The sequence below is a fragment of the Aquarana catesbeiana genome, linkage group LG06 (genome assembly GCF_042186555.1).
Source record: "Aquarana catesbeiana isolate 2022-GZ linkage group LG06, ASM4218655v1, whole genome shotgun sequence".
NCBI lineage: Eukaryota > Metazoa > Chordata > Amphibia > Anura > Ranidae > Aquarana > Aquarana catesbeiana.
The window spans coordinates 36,429,607-36,448,320 of NC_133329.1; the positions used below are offsets into that span (position 1 = coordinate 36,429,607).

Below are 18,714 nucleotides of genomic sequence, written 5' to 3' on the forward strand. Positions count from 1 at the left end.
CTTACGTCAGGTTTCCCCAGCGGAGCCCTCCCTTACATCAGGTTTCCCCAGCGTAGCTCCCCTTACATCAGGTTTCCCCAGCGGAGCCCCCCTTACATCAGGTTTCCCCAGCGTAGCTCCCCTTACATCAGGTTTCCCCAGCGGAGCCCCCCTTAGATCAGGTTTCCCCAGCGGAGCCCCCCTTTACAACTGTTTTTTTCCTAGTATGTCTCCGCCGGCCGCGTGGTTACAATAACGGGGCGGAGTGGGGCGGGTGGTGGTGGGAGCGAAGCAGGGCGGAGGGTGGGCGGCAACACAGGAGCTCCATCTAGCCGCCCAGCCGTGTTCCTGGTCTTCTTAAAAATGGCGGCCGGCGGTCTCCACCAGCGGCGGTGGAAAATCGTGGAAAACCCGGATTTCTCGGGACATTTCCCGGGATGCAATAAATTCGGGAAATTGTCTAAATCCCGGAAATGTCCCGGGAAATTCTGGACAGTTGGTAAGTATGCATACATACAGAATAAGAACAGATACTGAAAATTACACCCGACATACAGGACAAGAGAAGTGGTACTATGCATACATACAGAATAAGAACAGATGACAGGGATTATTATTATTATACAGGATTTATATAGCGTCACATCGCTTTACAATATAAAAGGGAGACAATACAGTTACAATACAATAAAATACAAGAGGATTAAAATGAAAGTGAAAGTAACATTTCTCTGTTCTGGGAAATCTCTCATTTCCAGGAAAAGCTTCCCTCCCCCATCCATAGCAGATTCCTATATAAAGTGACTGCAGTTGTACTGATAGAAGACAGAAGAGCTCCGTCCTCTGATCACAGTCCAGGTAATTATAACCGTCCTTTCTATTCTGATCATGTCTTATCTATGGAAATGTATCCATAGTGGAATATGATATAGAGTATTAATACTGATTATTTTTTATTGTTATTATTAATATATATTAGTATAATATCATCAAATCTTATTGTGATGTTTAGGAAATCTTACTGAATGAAGTGAAATCAAATTCCTCTTTGCAGAGAACATCCAATCATGTGCAGAGAAAAATTGAAAAAAAAAAAAACAACAGAATGTCTGCTCACACATGATTGGATGATTGAAGTCTGCACAACTTCACCTCATTCACTAAGATAGGTAAAATAAAGAATTATATAATAATATATATAATATAATTTATAATAAATTCTCCCCTCCCCCACCCAATTCAGAATCCTATATAAAGTGACTGCAGTTGTACTGATAGAAGACAGAAGAGTTCCGTCCTCTGATCACAGTCCAGGTAATTATAACCGTCTTTCCTTTTCTGATCATGTCTTATCTATGGAAATGTATCCATAGTGGGATATTATATAGAATATTAATACTGAGTATTATTATCAATAATAATATTTACTATTATTAATAGTATTGTTATTTTTTGAAAACTAGTATAATATAATCCGATCACCATGTGTTATCTATGGCAATGTATAAATAGTGGAATATGATATTGAATATTAATACTGATTATTATTATTATTTTTTTTTTTGTTTCAAATATTTTATTGAGGATTGTAAAGATTTTACAGCAAATGTGTAACAAACATCAGAAAACAAAGATCATGAACACTTTTACAGAATGAGTTTAGAAAAGAGAAAAAAAAAAACCTTTTAAGAGAAATCCCAGTCAGGCCAAAAGGTAGCCAGCATATTATCAATGTCAATCTGGGATATAGAACCCAGCACCTATCTGGGAGAGGGTCTTAACAGCATAGGAGCTTAGACTCCCTCAGTAGTATGTGCTGTGCACTGTCATTTATTCGGTGTGGAGTATGTGATTGGTACATGTATTCATGGGAAAACTACGTCCGAGGGATAGGGGTCTCACTGTATTCGTGTCAGACATTCTCCTAAATCTCTGATACATAATTCTCAAGTTGGGTATCTGAGTAGTATGAGGCGTGAGTGATTTGCAGGCTCATAATAAATATGAGAAACCAGGCGTGGGAGAGAATGATGCTGGGGGAGAAGGGAGCGACGGGTGTGAAGGGTAGGTAGAACATGAGGGAGGGGGAAGGAGGGATGGGACAGGTGGGACTGGGAAATCTCTGACTCCTCCAAATGAAGGTGGGAATGTCTGGGTATTTCCAAAATGTGTGAGTATAGAACAATTAGGGGATAAGACCTCAGCGAGGTGGGGGCAAAGGGTAAATATATCTGGTCTGTATGTGTGGGTGGTGACCTTATTTGACCGTGTCACTTTATGTAGGAGAGTTCAAGATGGACTTGTAGTCAGGCAGAGTCTTAAAGTGGGTCCAACATGCCCACTTGTGGCTAAATTTCGTTGTTGTATCTTGAGCGATATTTATGAGTTTTTCCATTTCTTCTATTTTGTTTATTCTGACGAACCATTCAGCCAGAGTGGGTGTCTTGTTTGATTTCCAGTGTATGGGGATGCATTGTTTTGCTGCATTGATCAAGTGCATCATGAGTGACTTGTGGTATGTGCTGTGTGGGTGGGGAGATAGGTGAAGGAGGAATTGATCTGGGGCGAAATCTAGGTTGTAGGTGGTGATCTGCACAATCATTTTGTGGATCTCCGACCAAAAAGTTTGGAGGGGGGCGCAGGACCACCACATATGGAGTAAAGTGCCCTTTTCTTGATGGCACCTCCAGCATGTTTCGGGAATATTGGATTTGAATTTGTGTAATAATGCTGGGGTATGGTACCACCTCGACAATATTTTGAATCCATTCTCTTGAGTGGAGACATTAATTGAACCTTTATGTATGTGCGAGAATATTCGCTCCCAGCTCTCTTCCGTAATTTGTATAGAAAGATCCTTCTCCCATTATTTGCAGAGCTGACTGTCGTTTGCTTTGAGATCAGCAAAAAGCATGTTGTGTATTTGAGAAATAAGGTGTGTTTGTGGAGTTAGTTTGGTGCATAATGTTTCAAAGGGTGTAAGTTGTCTGGAGCATTGACCCGTCTTGTCGAGCGTTTGGAGGTAGTGTGCTATCATTAGATATGTCCATTGCGGGATAGGTGTTTTTTCAGAGCGTGTTGCCAATTGTGTTACGGGGATAATTTTGCCCTGGTGGAAGAAGTGATGGGCTCTGGTTTGTCCTTGTGGTAAGTTGTCATCTAAAAACTGGTGATGCATACCTGGAGGGAAGTCTGGGTTCAGTTTTATTGGTGTCAATGGACTGGGAGTGGAAGACAGCGAAACCGTTTTGCAGGTTAAGTGGAAGCAACGTAGGGTGGGACCAATCGTAGGGTGAGTTTGGATCTCTTGTGGGATTTGGTTAAGAGAAATCCACGGGAGTGATTTACATTCTAATTTCGTAAAAGAGGCTTCAAGGGAAACCCAGTCTTTCTGTTGGGCATGAACAATCAAGTCAACTATCCTGGTAAGATGTGTAGCTATGTGGTAATTGGAAATGTTGGGGAGGCCTATTCCTCCTAGGTTTTTCGGGCGGGAGAGCAAGAGGTGGCTAATTCTGTGTCTGTGTTTACCCCATAGGAACTTAGAGCTGATCTGTCTATATGACTTGAAAAATAGAGGAGGAATCTGTATCGGGATCCTCTGTAGTAGATATAAAATCCGGGGGAGAGCGTTCATTTTTAGTATGGCCGCTCTGCCGAACCATGAAAATGTCAGTTTATTCCAAGTTTCAAAGTCGGAGGCTAATCTGTTTAAAAGGAGGAGAAAATATTTAATGTATAGGTCTGAGAGTGTGGATGGGATCTGTATCCCTAAGTACGTTAATGAGTCATGTTTCCATTGGAATGGGAAGTTGTGTTTACATTGGTCTACTATGTTTTGGGTTAGTGATATATTAAGAGCGAAAGATTTAGAGAAGTTAATCTTCAGATTGGATAGGGATTGGAAGAGCTTAAATTCTGATAGTAAGATTGGTAAAGTGGTTAGAGGTTGTGAGAGGAATAACAGTATATCATCCGCGTAAGCTGCATACTTATATTCTTTTTCTGGTAAGTGAATTCCCTTTATGTCTGGGTTAAGTTTAATTTTCCTTAGAAAGGGTTCTAGGGTTAATACAAACAGGAGGGGTGACAGTGGGCACTCCTGCCTCGTTCCGTTACGGATCGGGAAGGCGTTCGACAGAGTACCGTTGATCCTTGCTTTCGCTGCTGGAGTGCTATATAATGACATAATAAAGCCAATCATCTGAGGACCAAGTCCTATGGCTTGTAAGACTGCAAGCATGTAATCCCAGGATACTCTGTCGAACGCCTTCTAGTGACAAAAAAAATCCTTTTTGTTTGGTGCGTGTAATCAGGTGATGTAGGTTAATTGCTTTGCACGTGTTATCCCTGGCTTCTCTTCAAGGGATGAAACCGACTTGATCATGGGATATGATGGAAGGGAGAAGTGTTAATAATCTGTTGGCTAGTATTTTGGAGAAGATTTTGATATCCACATTTAATAGGGAGATCGGTCTATAATTACTCGTGTGTGAAGGGTCCTTGCCTTCTTTAGGGATGACTACTATGTGGGCTTCTAACATTCCACTTGTGAGGGAGTTTGTAGGGGAGAGAGAGTTAAAGGTCCTTAGAAATGGAGCTTGAAGGGTGTCCATAAACGTTTTGTAATAGGCGGCCGGAAGGCCATCTGAGCCAGGGCTTTTACCGGGTTTAAGATGTTTGAGTACCTGGGACTAGGGATGAGCCGAACACCCCCCGGTTCGGTTCGCACCAGAACCTGCGAACGGACCGAAAGTTCGCACGAACGTTAGAACCCCATTGACGTCTATGGGACTCGAACGTTCGAAATCAAAAGTGCTCATTTTAAAGGCTAATTTGCATGGTATTGTCCTAAAAAGGGTTTGGGGACCCGGGTCCTACCCCAGGGGACATGTATCAATGCAAAAAAAACTTTTAAAAACGGCCATTTTTTCGGGAGAAGTGATTTTAATGATGCTTAAAGTAAAAAAAAAAAAGTGAAATATTCCTTTAAATATCGTACCTGGGGGGTGTCTATAGTATGCCTGTAAAGTGACGCGTGTTTCCCGTGTTTAGAACAGTCCCTGCACCAAATGTCATTTTTAAAGGAAAAAATCTCATTTAAAACTGCTTGCGGGTTTAATGTAATGTCGGGTCATGGCAATATGGATGAAAATCAGTGAGACAAACGGCATGGGTACCCCCCAGTCCATTACCAGGTCCTTTGGGTCTTGTATGGATATTAAGGGGAACCCCGCACCCAAATTAAAATAAGGAAAGGTGTGGGGCCACCAGGCCCTATATACTCTGAACAGCAGTATACAGGCGGTGCAAACAAGACAGGGACTGTAGGTTTGTTAAGTAGAATCTGTTTGTAATTTTGAACGGGTACATTTTTAACGTGTTTAGCTCCAGCCAAAAAATCTTTTTTAAGCTTTTTGGAAAACATAGGGAAGGGTTATCACCCCTGTGACATTTGTTTTGCTGTCTTTCCTCCTCTTCAGAATATTTCACCTCACTTTTTGTCCCAATGAAAAATGTTTTTTGAAAATTTGGGTTTTTTTGTGGAACAAGGATTGGAAAGCATCAGTGGAAAGGAGAATTTTTTTTCCCATATTAACTCTTACAGGAGAGAATTTCCCTTCCTGGGGTAGATTTCATCTCACTTCCTGTTGTCTCCTTCCGTTTGCAAGTAGGAGTCGTTTGTAAGTTAGATGTTTGAAAGTAGGGTCCTGCCCTATATACTCAGCAGAAATTTGGGCCTTAGGTGTTGCTGTGGCCACAACACTGTAAGCCCTCACAGGGCCCTGCTGTGAAATATTAGATCAAGAATTGTAATTACATGCCCCTGTTGAACAGGAGCTGAAAAATTAGGCCTTAGGCACTGGTGCTGGTGCCACAACACTGCAACCCCTCACAGACACTCTAGTTGGAACGCAGGAACGAGCCCTGCTGCAAAGTATTGCATCAAAAATTGTAATTACACGCCCCTGTTAGACAGGGGCAGAAAAATTGTGCCTTAGGCACTGGTGGTGGCGCCCAGAACCAAAAATGTTCTTACAAGCTATCAGCGTGATGATTGAGGAGGAAGAGGATAATTACTCAGGGATAGTCACTCAGCATCAGCATAGGCAGTCTTTGAAGGGATCTGAGATTTCAAAAAAAATTATTCGGTTACATCAGCATCAGGTGCTTGGTAGCTGGTGGTGATCCAAGACTGATTCATTTTTATGAAGGTCAGTCAATCGACCGAGTCGGTGGACAGACGCACCCTGTGATCGGTTACCACGCCTCCAGCAGCACTGAATGTGCGTTCCGAAAGAACGCTGGATGCAGGACAGGCCAGTAGCTCAATTGCATACTGTGCAAGCTCTGGCCAGTGATCCATCCTCAAGACCCAGTAACCCAGAGGATTTTCGGTGGGAAAGGTGTCCAAGTCTGATCTTGCCCCTAGGTATTCCTGCACCATGTAAAACAGACGCTGGCGATGGTTGCTGGAACCGATCATACCTTGGGGCTGCGGACCAAAAAATTGTCTGAACGCATCGGTCAGATGGCCACCTTCTCCACCGCTCCTTCTTTGACTGACCAAAGCCTCAGCAACACGTTGTCCAGAAACAGGAGTTTGTAACCTCCCAGTCTCTGGGAACACGTTGCACAGACCTTTCTGCAAGGTCTCCCGAAGATGTTTCATCCTCTGCTCCCTCTGCGATGGCAAGATAAGGTCCGCAACCTTACCCTTGTAACGTGGATCAAGGAGGGTTGCCAGCCAGTATTGGTCCTTCTCCTTGATACCACGAATACGAGGATCCTTACGCAGGCTTTGCAGGATCAGGGAGGCCATGCAGCGTAGGTTTGCTGAGGCATTCGGTCCGGAGTCCTCTGGGTCACTAAGGACGACATGGTCCGCAGCCACCTCCTCCCAGCCACGTACAAGTCCATGTGTTTCTTGGGACTGATCCCTTAAAGACTGCTGCTGATGCTGAGTGCCAGGCTCCACCTCCATACTGACACAATCTTCCTCCTCCTCCTCGTACTCTTCCTGTGTGATCGGCGGGCACGCAGGAACACTGTCTGAATAAAGGGGGCCTTGAGAGCTAGGGAAGTCCTCCACTTCCTGCCTCTGTTCTGCCTCAAGTGCCCTGTCCATTATTCCACGCAGCGTGTGCTCCAACAGGTGGACAAGGGGGACAGTGTCACTGATGCATGCACTGTCACTGCTCACCATCCTCGTGGCCTCCTCAAATGGTGACAGGACAGTGCATGCATCCCTGATCATGGCCCACTGGCGTGGGGAAAAAAACCCAAGCTCCCCTGACCCTGTCCTGGTGCCATAGTCGCACAGGTACTCATTGATGGCCCTCTGCTGCGTGTGCAGCCGCTGCAGCATGGCCAACGTTGAGTTCCACCTGGTGGGCATGTCACAGATTAGGCGGTTCTTGGGCAGGTTAAACTCCTTTTGGAGGTCCGTCAGCCGAGCACTGGCATTATATGACCGGCGGAAATGCACACAGACTTTCCTGGCCTGCCTCAGGACATCCTGTAAGCCCGGGTACCTGCCCAAGAACCGCTGCACCACCAAGTTAAGGACGTGAGCCAAACAGGGCACATGGGTCATTTGTCCCTGTCGGAGGGCAGAGAGGAGGTTGGTGCCATTGTCGCAAACCACCATTCCTGCCTTAAGTTGGCGTGGCGTCAACCACCTCTGAACCTGCCCCTGCAGAGCTGTCAGAACCTCTGCCCCAGTGTGGCTCCTGTCCCCCAAGCACACCAGCTCAAGCACCGCATGGCATCTTTTGGCCTGAGTACTTGCGTAGCCCCTTGAACGACTACGGAGCACCGCTGGTTCCGAGGAAGAGGCCATGGAGGAAGAAGAAGAGGAGGGGGTGGAGGAGAGAGGTGTGTCACAATCATTAGCATTTTGGAGGCGTGGTGGCGGAACAACCTCCAACACTACTGCACCTTGTCCTGCATCCTTCCCAGCTGCCAGCAGAGTCACCCAATGCGCCGTGAAACTTAGGTAACGTCCCTGTCCATGCCTGCTGGACCATGAGTCAGCGGTAATATGCACCTTACCGCTGACCGCCCTGTCCAGCGAGGCATGGACATTGCCTTCCACATGCCGGTAGAGAGCCGGAATCGCCTTCCGTGAGAAAAAGTGGCGTTTGGGTACCTGCCACTGAGGAACCGCACATTCCACAAACTCACGGAAGGGGGCAGAGTCTACCAACTGAAAAGGCAGCAGTTGAAGTGCTAGCAATTTTGCCAAGCTAGCATTCAACCGCTGGGCATGTGGATGGCTGGGAGCAAACTTCTTTCGGCGGTGCAGCAGCTGGGGCAGGGAAATTCACCTGGTACAATCTGACGTCGGTGTACCAAAAGCAGATTGCCCACAAGTACTTGGCTGTGACACACCTAATTCTACACCTTCATTCCTCTCAGTGCAGGTCTCAGAGAGGACTGAAAGTCTAGTGGGGTTGGAAATCTCAGCTGATGAGGAGCAAGGAGAGGTCCTCTTTGTTCTTTGGTGTGGGTCTTTTAGATGCGCTTGCCAACGAACTGCATGGCAGGTCAACATATGTCTGGTCAAGCATGTGGTACCCAAGCGGGAGATGTTTTGGCCACGTGAGATACGCTTGAGACATATGTTGCAAATAGCAGCGGTGCGATCTGATGCACTCGTCTCAAAAAAGGCCCACACCAAAGAACTTTTTGAATAACGCGCAGAGACTGCAGCGCCCTGCACATGTGATGCAGTCAATGTGCTGCCCTTAGGCTGGCCCCTGGAGGGCATCCTGCCTCGTTGGAGATTTGCCGCCTCCTCCTCCTCTCTCCTATCAGGCACCCACGTTGAGTCAGTGACCTCATCATCCCCTCCCTCCTCATCACTTGAGCAAACCTGGCAGTATGCTGCAGCAGGGGGAGCATGACTGCCAGATTGCTGTCCTTCTTGGGCACCCCCTCTGTCCGTGCTCATGTTACTGCCTTCATCGAGCTCAGTATCATCATCAGAGCCTTCCAAATGCTGGGCATCCTCCTGGAGCATGTACCCAACACTGTGGTCAAACAGTTCGAGGGACTCCTCAGGAGGACATGGTGGAGCTAGGGAAGGAGTCACTGATGACATTGAGCCGAGGGAAGAGGCCGCTGCTTTGCCAGACAAAGCACCCTGGGCATGGGTGAGAGAGGATGAGGAGGATGAGGACGGCTTGGTCATCCACTCGACCAAGTCTTCCGCATGTTGCGGCTCAACACGGCCAGCTGCCGAAAAAAAGGCCAAGCGTGTCCCATGGCCACGTGCTGATGAGGATGCACCGTCTCCACGACCAGCACTAGACACAGAGCCTGCTTGCCCTCTCTTATTGGCTTGTGACTGTCTGCCTCGCCTTCTTGGCCTTCCAGACATACTAAAGGCCTGTAGCTGCACTAAGCTGGGATATATATATATATATATATATATATATATATATATATATATATATATATATATATATATATATATATACTGCAGCTAGCAAAATCAACTGCCTGCCTGTAGTATGAGAACACCACCAACCTTCTACAGGTAGCTTTAGCTGAACACTGTGAGGTGGACGCACCCCACTAACTTGTAGGTTTAGCTGAACACTGTGAGCAGGACGCACTGCACTAAATGTAAATAGTCTAGAAGATAACAGGAACGGATCTAGCTGAACACTGTGAGCAGGGCGCACTGTACTAAATGTAAATAGTCTAGCTGCCTGACCGTGGTACTAATAGGATCAAAAGAACACCAGTAATTTTCTTTAGGTAGCTGTAAATACTGTAACAAGACAAGCCTGCCTGTCAGTAGGAAGATAACAGGAACGGATCTAGCTGAACACTGTGAGCAGGACGCACTGCACTAAATGTAAATAGTCTAGCTGCCTGACCGTGGTACTAATAGGATCAAAAGAACACCAGTAATTTTCTTCAGGTAGCTTTATATACTGTAACAAGACAAGCCTGCCTGTCAGTAGGAAGATAACAGGAACGGATCTAGCTGAACACTGTGAGCAGGACGCACTGCACTAAATGTAAATAGTCTAGAAGATAACAGGAACGGATCTAGCTAAACTGAATACAGTGTATATATATATATATGCAACACCTGGGATGCATATACTGTATATACACAATACACTGTAAGTGCAGCTAACTGACTGACTGTTCTGCCTAATCTATCTAACTCAAATCAAATGACACTGTCTCTCTGTCTATCTCTTTCAACGCCGGAACACACACTACACAGGGCCGCCGTGCAGGCGGCCTTATATAGTGTGGGGCGTGTACTAAATCCCCTGAGCCATAATTGGCCAAAGCCTCCTTGGCTTTGGCCAATTACGGCTCTCTGTTCAGGCGGCGCTGTGATTGGCCAAGCATGCGGGTCATAGTGCATGCTTGGCCAATCATCAGCAAGCAATGCACTGCGATGCCGCAGTGAATTATGGGCCGTGATGCGCCACACGACTTTGGCGCGAACGGCCCATATCGTTCGCAATTCGGCGAACGACCGAACAGCCGATGTTCGAGTCGAACATGGGTTCGACTCGAACACGAAGCTCATCCCTACCTGGGACCATTCCGTAGAAGTAATTGGTGAGTCAAGAGATGCTGCTATCTCTGGGGATAATTTCTCAGGGATATATAGATCTAAGAATGATTTAATGTTTCGGTTTCTTACTGAAGCAGGGGTAGATGTTGGTTCTGATGTGTGTAGGTCATAAAGGGAGGAATAATAGTTCGCAAATTCCTTTGCTATTTCTTCATTTTGTGTGAGGGTCTTTCTGGAGGTGGATTGTAATTTGTATATTGTGTTGTCAGCTTTTTGTTTCCGTAAGGCCTTTGCTAACAATCTGCCACTCTTGTTACCAAACTCGTAGAATAACTTGTGCGAAAGGATGAACTTTTTCTTAAGGTTAGAGTAGATTTCTTCTTTGATAAGTGTACGGGTCTCCGTTAGTTCTGTATGGGTGTCTTGTGCTAACGTTTGTTTGTGGGATGCTTCTAGTTTTTTTAGTTTCGCAAAAAGGTTGTAGATTGGCTTTCTTGGCTTTTCTGATGGAGGCTGTAAGGGATATTAATTTTCCTCTTATGACGCATTTGTGCGCTTCTAATTGCGTCAAAGGGGACGTGTCTGGGGTGTTATTTTCTATGAAGTAATCCTTCAGACAGGAACGGATTTCTTCTACCTGTAGTTCATTATTTTGCGGAAGAATGGAACTTGAGAGGTGTTAGGGCTATAAATGTTTGCTAGGGTAATTGGTCTGTTTTTGAATATGCCTTTGATAAAGATGAATCTGCCTTGTACATCTGTTAATGTGTCCGATATTTGCAGGTGTGTATTCTTGGAAAGAAGAATTGAAACCCCTTTTGTCTTTGAAGAAGGTGTAGTGGCATGATAGCAATGGGGAAGGAGTGGTTCGTCATTTTAGGGATGTTTGCGCTAGAGAAATGAGTCTCCTGTATAAAGATTACGTCTGCCTTTGAGCTACCCATTTGAGCAAGTAGCTGCGAACACTTTTCAGGGATGTTTAGGCCCTTTGCATTGATAGATATGACTTTCAATGAGTGGGTAATTGATGGCGCTTGACGAGGGGCCATTATCACCCTTAAAAGGCTTGGAAACCTAAGTTTGTGAAAGTATTTAGGAGGAGTCAGAGACTGGGTTGTGAATGTGTCTGGATTGAGGGCTGAGGGATATCAGAGTAGTATTGAGGGTAAGGGTTGGTGTAGAGGAATGATGGGAGGGTGTGTGGGGGTGTAACTACAGGGAAAGTACACAAGGATACCGGTTATGTGGGCTGGCCTGCAGACCCACTTAATAATTATGGGGGACCAGTATGAGTCAGCTAGAACCACTGGATTCCGCTGGGTGCGGGAGTGGAAGGTGACGTCCGGAGAAGGGAGGTTGTCCTGTGTCCCAAAGAGGTCATGATGAGCTATCTATGTGGTTGCTTAATACGCGGGTCGGGGCTCCAATGTGGATGTTGAAGGGATCTAACTGTGGGCCTGATGGGTAACTTAATTTTTTTTTCTGACTATGGTGTGTTAAAGGTAATATCGCATCCTTAATGTAGGAGATCTATAAGGTGTGAGGGGAGTTCTAGGTCTCGTGAATTTAATAGGTTTTTGGTTTGGACAGTGTATTTTAGAGAGTTGTCAGTTTCACTAACGTGTGTTATTTATTTGTGGAATGGTAGTAGTGTCTTACTGCCTCTTATGCCAAGAGGACTGTGGTTGGCTGGCGTTAAGGTGAGTAGGGTAGATGTTGTTGTCTACGTTTATAAGACTATACAGGCCTCTGGTAGAGTTCTTGAGTGTGTAGGCGTTCTAAACCCATTGATCCTGGAGACATTTAAAACATTGAGCAAACTTGCTCAGTTGCAAACTTAACAAACTAAACTTAACAAAAGGTTAACGGTAATAATCGTACCTGTAAAAGAGAAGATGGATCTTCAACTGATATGGTATAAATCACTTACCTGAGCCGCCCCTGTCAATTTCCAGATCGATTAAGGCATTCCAAGTTGTCTAAGAATTACATTTTTGAGTTATTTACCAGAAAGGAAAACATGAGGGAAACTAGGGAGGGGCAGGGTCGTGTGACATTACCTCTAAACGTATCCCAAACATTAGTACTCCTGCTCGCATATATCCAGTAAATTGTTTTTGTTAGGATAAGAAACCCTTGCTTGAGAGAGTATGCTATGGGGTGAGACTCTGAGCTAATTGTTCTGAGGGGGAGAAGGCTCGGGAGGAGGCTCTGAAAGATGAAAATAATAAAATGGGGGGAGAAAAGCAGGGGTATGCAGGGAGAAGGATGAAATTAGAAAGACATATATATTTACTGCAGGAGTCCTTGAAATTATGTCAGAGCAGCTTCTCTTGATCTTCTGTTTGGGTGTCATCTGATATCCAGGTCTGTGTGGGTGGGCATTGCAAATATTACTGGCCCTATCTTCTATTTCATACGAGTGATGATAAAGGTGTTGGGTCCCAGGTCACAAAGGGGGTCTTTATCCAGGACTTTGTATAGCTCTTTATGGTTAGAGAATATGTCATTGTCTCTCAGTGGTGTTGCCCTGACGGAAATGGCGAGGGATCAATGGTGACATACCGAATCTAAATGAATGGTAGGGCTCTCCAACATCATAGTGATGCTCGGAAAGGGGTGTAGGCCTGTTTAGACTGCTTTTGCAGGTAATTGTAATCATTTTAGCAGGGAGAAATGGCCATTAGGGTTACTTTCAGACTGTCTCGTGGGTCATACAAAAGGATAAAGAGAACTTTACCATTCCATTAAGTGATCCTGGCTCTGCGATGTGCAGGGGAGGCTGTGGGGCTGCCGTTCCTCAGCAAGCCTGGATCTCGTTGCGGGGAGAGGTGTGACCCTTGGTGATGTCGGCGACGTCCAAGGTGGAAGTTTCCTGCTTCTGCTATGCCGTCCATCGATGTGGCTCTGTGCATCTGGGGGAGACGGAAATTGCTGTACCAGTCCGGCAGAGCGACAATTGGGATATCTAGTGTAGAGCAGAAGTGTTCTAAGTCTTCTGGGACTCTGAGGAGGGCTGTGCGGCCTTGATGTGATGCAGACAATCCAAAGGGAAATTTCCATCGATATACGATAGATCTGTCTCGCAGAGTGTCAAGTAATGGCCTTAATTCGTGTCTCCTCTGCAGGGTAATGTTGGAGAGATCCTGGTAAATCTTGATGTTTGAGCCTTGAAAGATTATCTGATTTAGATTTCTGGAAGATCTCAAAATCTCCTCCTTTAGTGAGAAATCTATAAGGCAGCAAACGGTGTCCCTGGGGGGGTCTGTATCTCTCCCTCTTGGTTGTAGCGCCCTGTGTATGCGTTCAAAAACTACCGGGGCATCTTGGGGTCTGTCCAGGAGTTCATTCACAATGGTAGTAACTGCTTGAGATAACTGTTGTGAATCGACCGATTCTAGTATCCCCCTAAATCGGAGGCTGCGGCGTCTCTCACGATTGTCAAGGTCCTCCATGTGGCGATTTATGTCTCTCAGGTGTATGGCGTGAGACTCAGTGAGCTGTTGTACATGGCACAGGGAGGCCTCGTGTCACGTCTGGGTTGTTTCAACCTCTTCTACTCTGAGTGAGATTGCTTGGAGATCAGACCGCATGTCTGAGATGGCTGCCATCAGGGTGTTTTTAATGTCTGCTGCAACATTATGGAGGTCATCTAAGTTTACTGCGGGTGGGTGTCTCTGTTCTGTCCCCGTGCTTGCTTTGCTCTGTGTGCCTTAGCTGGGGGTGCTGGCGCTCTGGGGCTGCGATTTACTCGAGGCAGCTGGCTGAGCAGCCTGCATGGCGCCTCTGGGCCAGGAGCGGAAGATCTCAGGGATATGTTCTTCCCGCGGGGGATTTGGGTTCCGAGGGGATCTGGATCGAGATGCTGAGGTACTGCGGGCTGTCCTTACCATAGCAGAGTGTTGTATGGTGGCGGTTCGCTAATGAAGTTAGACCTCATGGACGGGAGCTTCAGCACAACGCGTCCATCTTAGAGCGGCCCCATTATTATTATTATTATTATTATTATTATTATTAATATTTACTATTATTAATGTTATTTTTTTTTATTGAAAACTAGTATAATATAATCAGATCACCATGTGTTATCTATGGAAATGTATCCATAATTGAATATAATATAGAATATTAATACTGATTATTATTATTATTATTATTATTAATATTATTAATTACTATTATGACTATTGTTGTTATTTATTGAAAACTAATACAGTAAAACCTTGGATTGCGAGCATAATTTGTTCCAGAAACATGCTTGTAATTCAAAGCACTTGTATATCAAAGCAAATTTCCCCATAAGAAATAATTGGAAACTCAGGTGATTCGTTCCACAACCATTTATTCTTAAGTCCTTCAGTTTATAGTCCATAACAAAAGATTATAGCAATGTGACCAGGTTGTGTAACCATAAAATGTCTATCTACAAATGGAAGCCTCCACAAGGGGATTAGAAGTGAAATCCAGCAGGAGCTTCAGAGTATAAAAGAGAAGAGAGGCGCCTCTAAATGTAGCAATATGTTGCTAAATGTTGTACCTTCATTAAATGTAACAATATTGCTACACTTTTTGCTAAATATTGTTAAAAGAGAAGAGAGGCGCCTCTCTTCTCTTTTATACTCAGTTGTGACATGACGCTACTCTCATATCAAGACATTGCTTGTGTATCAAGTCAAAATTTTTAAAAAAAAAACGCTCTCAAACCAAGTTACTCTCAAACCAAGAAAAAATAAGGAGTTGCGCTAATACCTATATAACATACCATAAAAATGTACGGTGAAAGAAAATAGTGATGATAAGTATAAATAAAGGTGAATCTAAAAAGCGTGTGATTATAATCAAAAAAATCCCATTGAGTGAAATTTCAATAAAATATCCTAGTGGCTGCAAATCATCAGCATAAATATAAAAAACAAGTCCACGTGATAATAAGTGTTAATCCGTGACAGCAAAGGAGGGTCCACCACGGGAATGGAAGGGGTTACTCTTTACCAGATGGCCGTGACCCCCCACTACAGAGGATCACAGCAAGCAGATAACTTTGTGAGCCAGAGAAATGGAAACTGTTAACGGCATCCACTAGAGGTCATCTCATCGTCAGCCACACCAGCGAAACCCAGGGCAAGGGTACCATAAAATATATGAAGGGAACTCACATAGTGTAAAACCGACAAATTTAATTAGCTTGGGGGTGACGTCAGCTGAGCCAGACGATGCGCTGACGTCACCCCCAAGCTAATTGTATTCCAGTAGGACGGGTTTGTCCGCGCTCCTGTGGCCAAGGAACCGGACTTTAGGCTTTTATATCTACTACGCTTTGTAAGTGTGCATTTTGTGGTTTTTAAACTTTGAATAAATTTGTCGGTTTTACACTATGTGAGTTCCCTTCATATTCATATACATTTTATGGTACCCTTGCCCTGGGTTTGGCTGGTGTGGCTGACGATGAGATGACCTCTAGTGGATGCCGTTAACAGTTTCCATTTCTCTGGCTCACAAAGTTATCTGCTTGCTGTGATCCTCTGTAGTGGGGGTCACGGCCATCTGGTAAGGAGTAACCCCTTCCATTCCCGGTGGTGGACCCTCCTTTGCTGTCACGGATTAACACTTATTATCACGTGGACTTGTTTTTTATATTTATACTGATGATTTGCAGCCACTAGGATATTTTATTGAAATTTCACTCAATGGGATTTTTTTGATTATAATCACACGCTTTTTAGATTCACCTTTATTTATACTTATCATCACTATTTTCTTTCACCGTAGATTTTTATGGTATGTTATATAGGTATTAGCGCAACTCCTTATTTTTTCTATGTTTTATTCACAATTAATGTTTATTGTCGGATTTGCAGCTTTTCAAACGATCCAATTATTCACTTGGTTTTTAGCGCAGTTTTTTCCAATTTTTCCACTCTCAAACCAAGGTTTTACTGGTATAATATAATCAGATCACAGAGTTATGTTTAGAAAATCTTACTAAATGAAGTGAAACAAAATTCCTCTTTACAGAGAAAATCCAATCACCAGCAGAGAAAAACTGAAAAAAAAAAAAAACAGAATTTTTGCTCACACATGATTGGATGATTGAAGTGTGCACAGCTTCACCTCATTTATTAAGATCAGTGACCATTTCCATTGAAAACAGAAAACAGAACATTCTCTGTGAATGTGAACGTTTTCCTCCTTTAGTAAATCAGCTCAGTGTGACCGAAAGTGATGAAACTCTCTAGGGATGAGAATCCTAATTTTATTCTGGTGCTTATATCTGATATACATGTTTCTGTGTGTGTCACATGATGAGGTTGAGTTGAGTAAATAGACACTACAGGGATGTATTTAAAACAAATTTGCAGAGCTAACAAATAAAGAAGGATTTTGTGTGACTTTAAAAGCGCAAAAATAACAAATGGATTATAGAAAAATATATCAATTTAATACGTTAAAAAGGGTGAATACATAGAATAAACATTCCAAAGAATCGATCACAGAATATACAGAACTACATGCAAAGCTGATTAGTCTCTACATGTTTCGTCATACAAATAGGGCTTCTTCAGGAGAACGTCTGATATTAAAGTACCCCTGAAGAAGCCCTATTTGTATGGTGAAACATGTAGAGACTAATCAGCTTTGCATGTAGTTCTGTATATTCTGTGATCAATTCTTTGGAATGTTTATTCTATGTATTCATCCTTTTTAACATATTAAATTTATATATTTTTCTATAATCTATTTGTTATGTTTGCGCTTTCAAACTCTGACAAAATCCTTCTTTATTTGTTTACTCATAAAGGGATGTGGCACTATCGATAGTTTCGGTATCCTAGCTCATATCAAAATTTGGAGAGCTATTCATCCTATGAAATTTCATGTACATTTATTCTTAGTGAATGCGGCAAAATTGAATGTTATTAGGCTATTTTTTTCTCTAGGTTGAATGTTTCTATTTATACAGAAAAAATTGTATGAGTTAAATACATCATTATGGCCAATGGATGGAGCTGATGATGGTAGGAAAAAATTATGTATTCTCCAATGACATCAGCGCCATCTAGTGGTCATAATGTGGCATTTTCCCAATTCACTCTATTCAGTATTAAGAATAGCATTCCACCAGGAGAGAAAATATTCTAATAATATTTGTTTTTGCCCTCATTTACCCAGAATGTAAAGAAGATGAATAGTTTAATATGTTTTTTCTTTTTTTTTAACTGCACCCCCAAATATATCAAGCCTTAAAATTGCACACTTCCATAAAATGGTGAAAAGCTACAGTACAGAATATAAAGAGGGTGAATACAGATTTTGGGTACCACATCCATAAATGTACAGAGAACTGTCTGTAGGAGAAAGCAGACTTTTAACCACTTAAAGGGGTTGTAAAAGTACTTTTTTTTGCATATATCTGATATATATGTTGCATACATCTGGCATTTATATATTTTTTCCACCAAAATTTTTATTTTCCCTGTTTTATACAAACCTATTTGCGGCACTTCCTCCTTTACAGTCCCTTTAGATTTTCACAGCTTCCGGGGTATTGGAGCTCGCTCCCTGCCACTACATCATATTCTGAATGTGAACAACAATTCCCTTTATGCTTAGCGGCATCGCACAGAATATATATATATATTCTGAATGTGAACTACAATTCCCTTTATGCTTAGCGGCATCGCACATGTGCATTGCCGCATTTTCCCTGACTGCTTGAATGAGAACGAGCACGGGAGGCGGAGCTACAACGTTACATAGTTACATAGTAGGTGAGGTTGAAAAAAGACACAAGTCCATCAAGTCCAACCTATGTGTGTGATTATATGCCAGTATTACATTGTATATCCCTGTATGTTGTGGTCATTCAGGTGCTTATCTAATAGTTTTTTGAAACTATCGATGCCCCCCTGCTGAGACTACCGCCTGTGAAAGGGAATTCCACATCCTTGCCACTCTTACAGTAAAGAACCCTCTACGTAGTTTAAGATTAAACCTCTTTTCTTCTCATTTTAACCACTTCAGTCCCGGAAGGATTTACCCCCTTCCTGACTAGAGCACTTTTTACAATTTGGCACTGTGTCGCTTTAACTGCTAATTGCGCGGTCATGCAATGCTGTACCCAAACAAAATTTGCATCCTTTTCTTCCCACAAATAGAGCTTTCTTTTGATGGTAATTGATCAC

General features: G+C 43.5%; 2 protein-coding genes across 7 annotated transcripts in view; one reads left to right on the forward strand and one right to left on the reverse strand.

The window, feature by feature from the left end:
• Positions 1–18,714, reverse strand: part of LOC141148310 (guanylate-binding protein 1-like) — a 1,084,899-nt gene that overhangs the window by 939,394 nt on the left and 126,791 nt on the right. The gene's annotated exons all lie outside the window — the stretch shown is intronic.
• LOC141148311 (guanylate-binding protein 1-like) overlaps positions 1–18,714 on the forward strand; it is a 109,469-nt gene that overhangs the window by 4,717 nt on the left and 86,038 nt on the right. For 3 of the 6 annotated variants that reach the window (XM_073635628.1, XM_073635622.1, XM_073635624.1), the window contains exons 3-4: positions 738–837; positions 1,223–1,293. The gene's annotated coding sequence lies outside the window, so the exon portion shown is untranslated. Of the gene's footprint in view, positions 1–737; positions 838–1,222; positions 1,294–18,714 lie in introns of those variants that run through there. The other 3 variants (XM_073635626.1, XM_073635623.1, XM_073635627.1) reach the window with 2 other exon arrangements.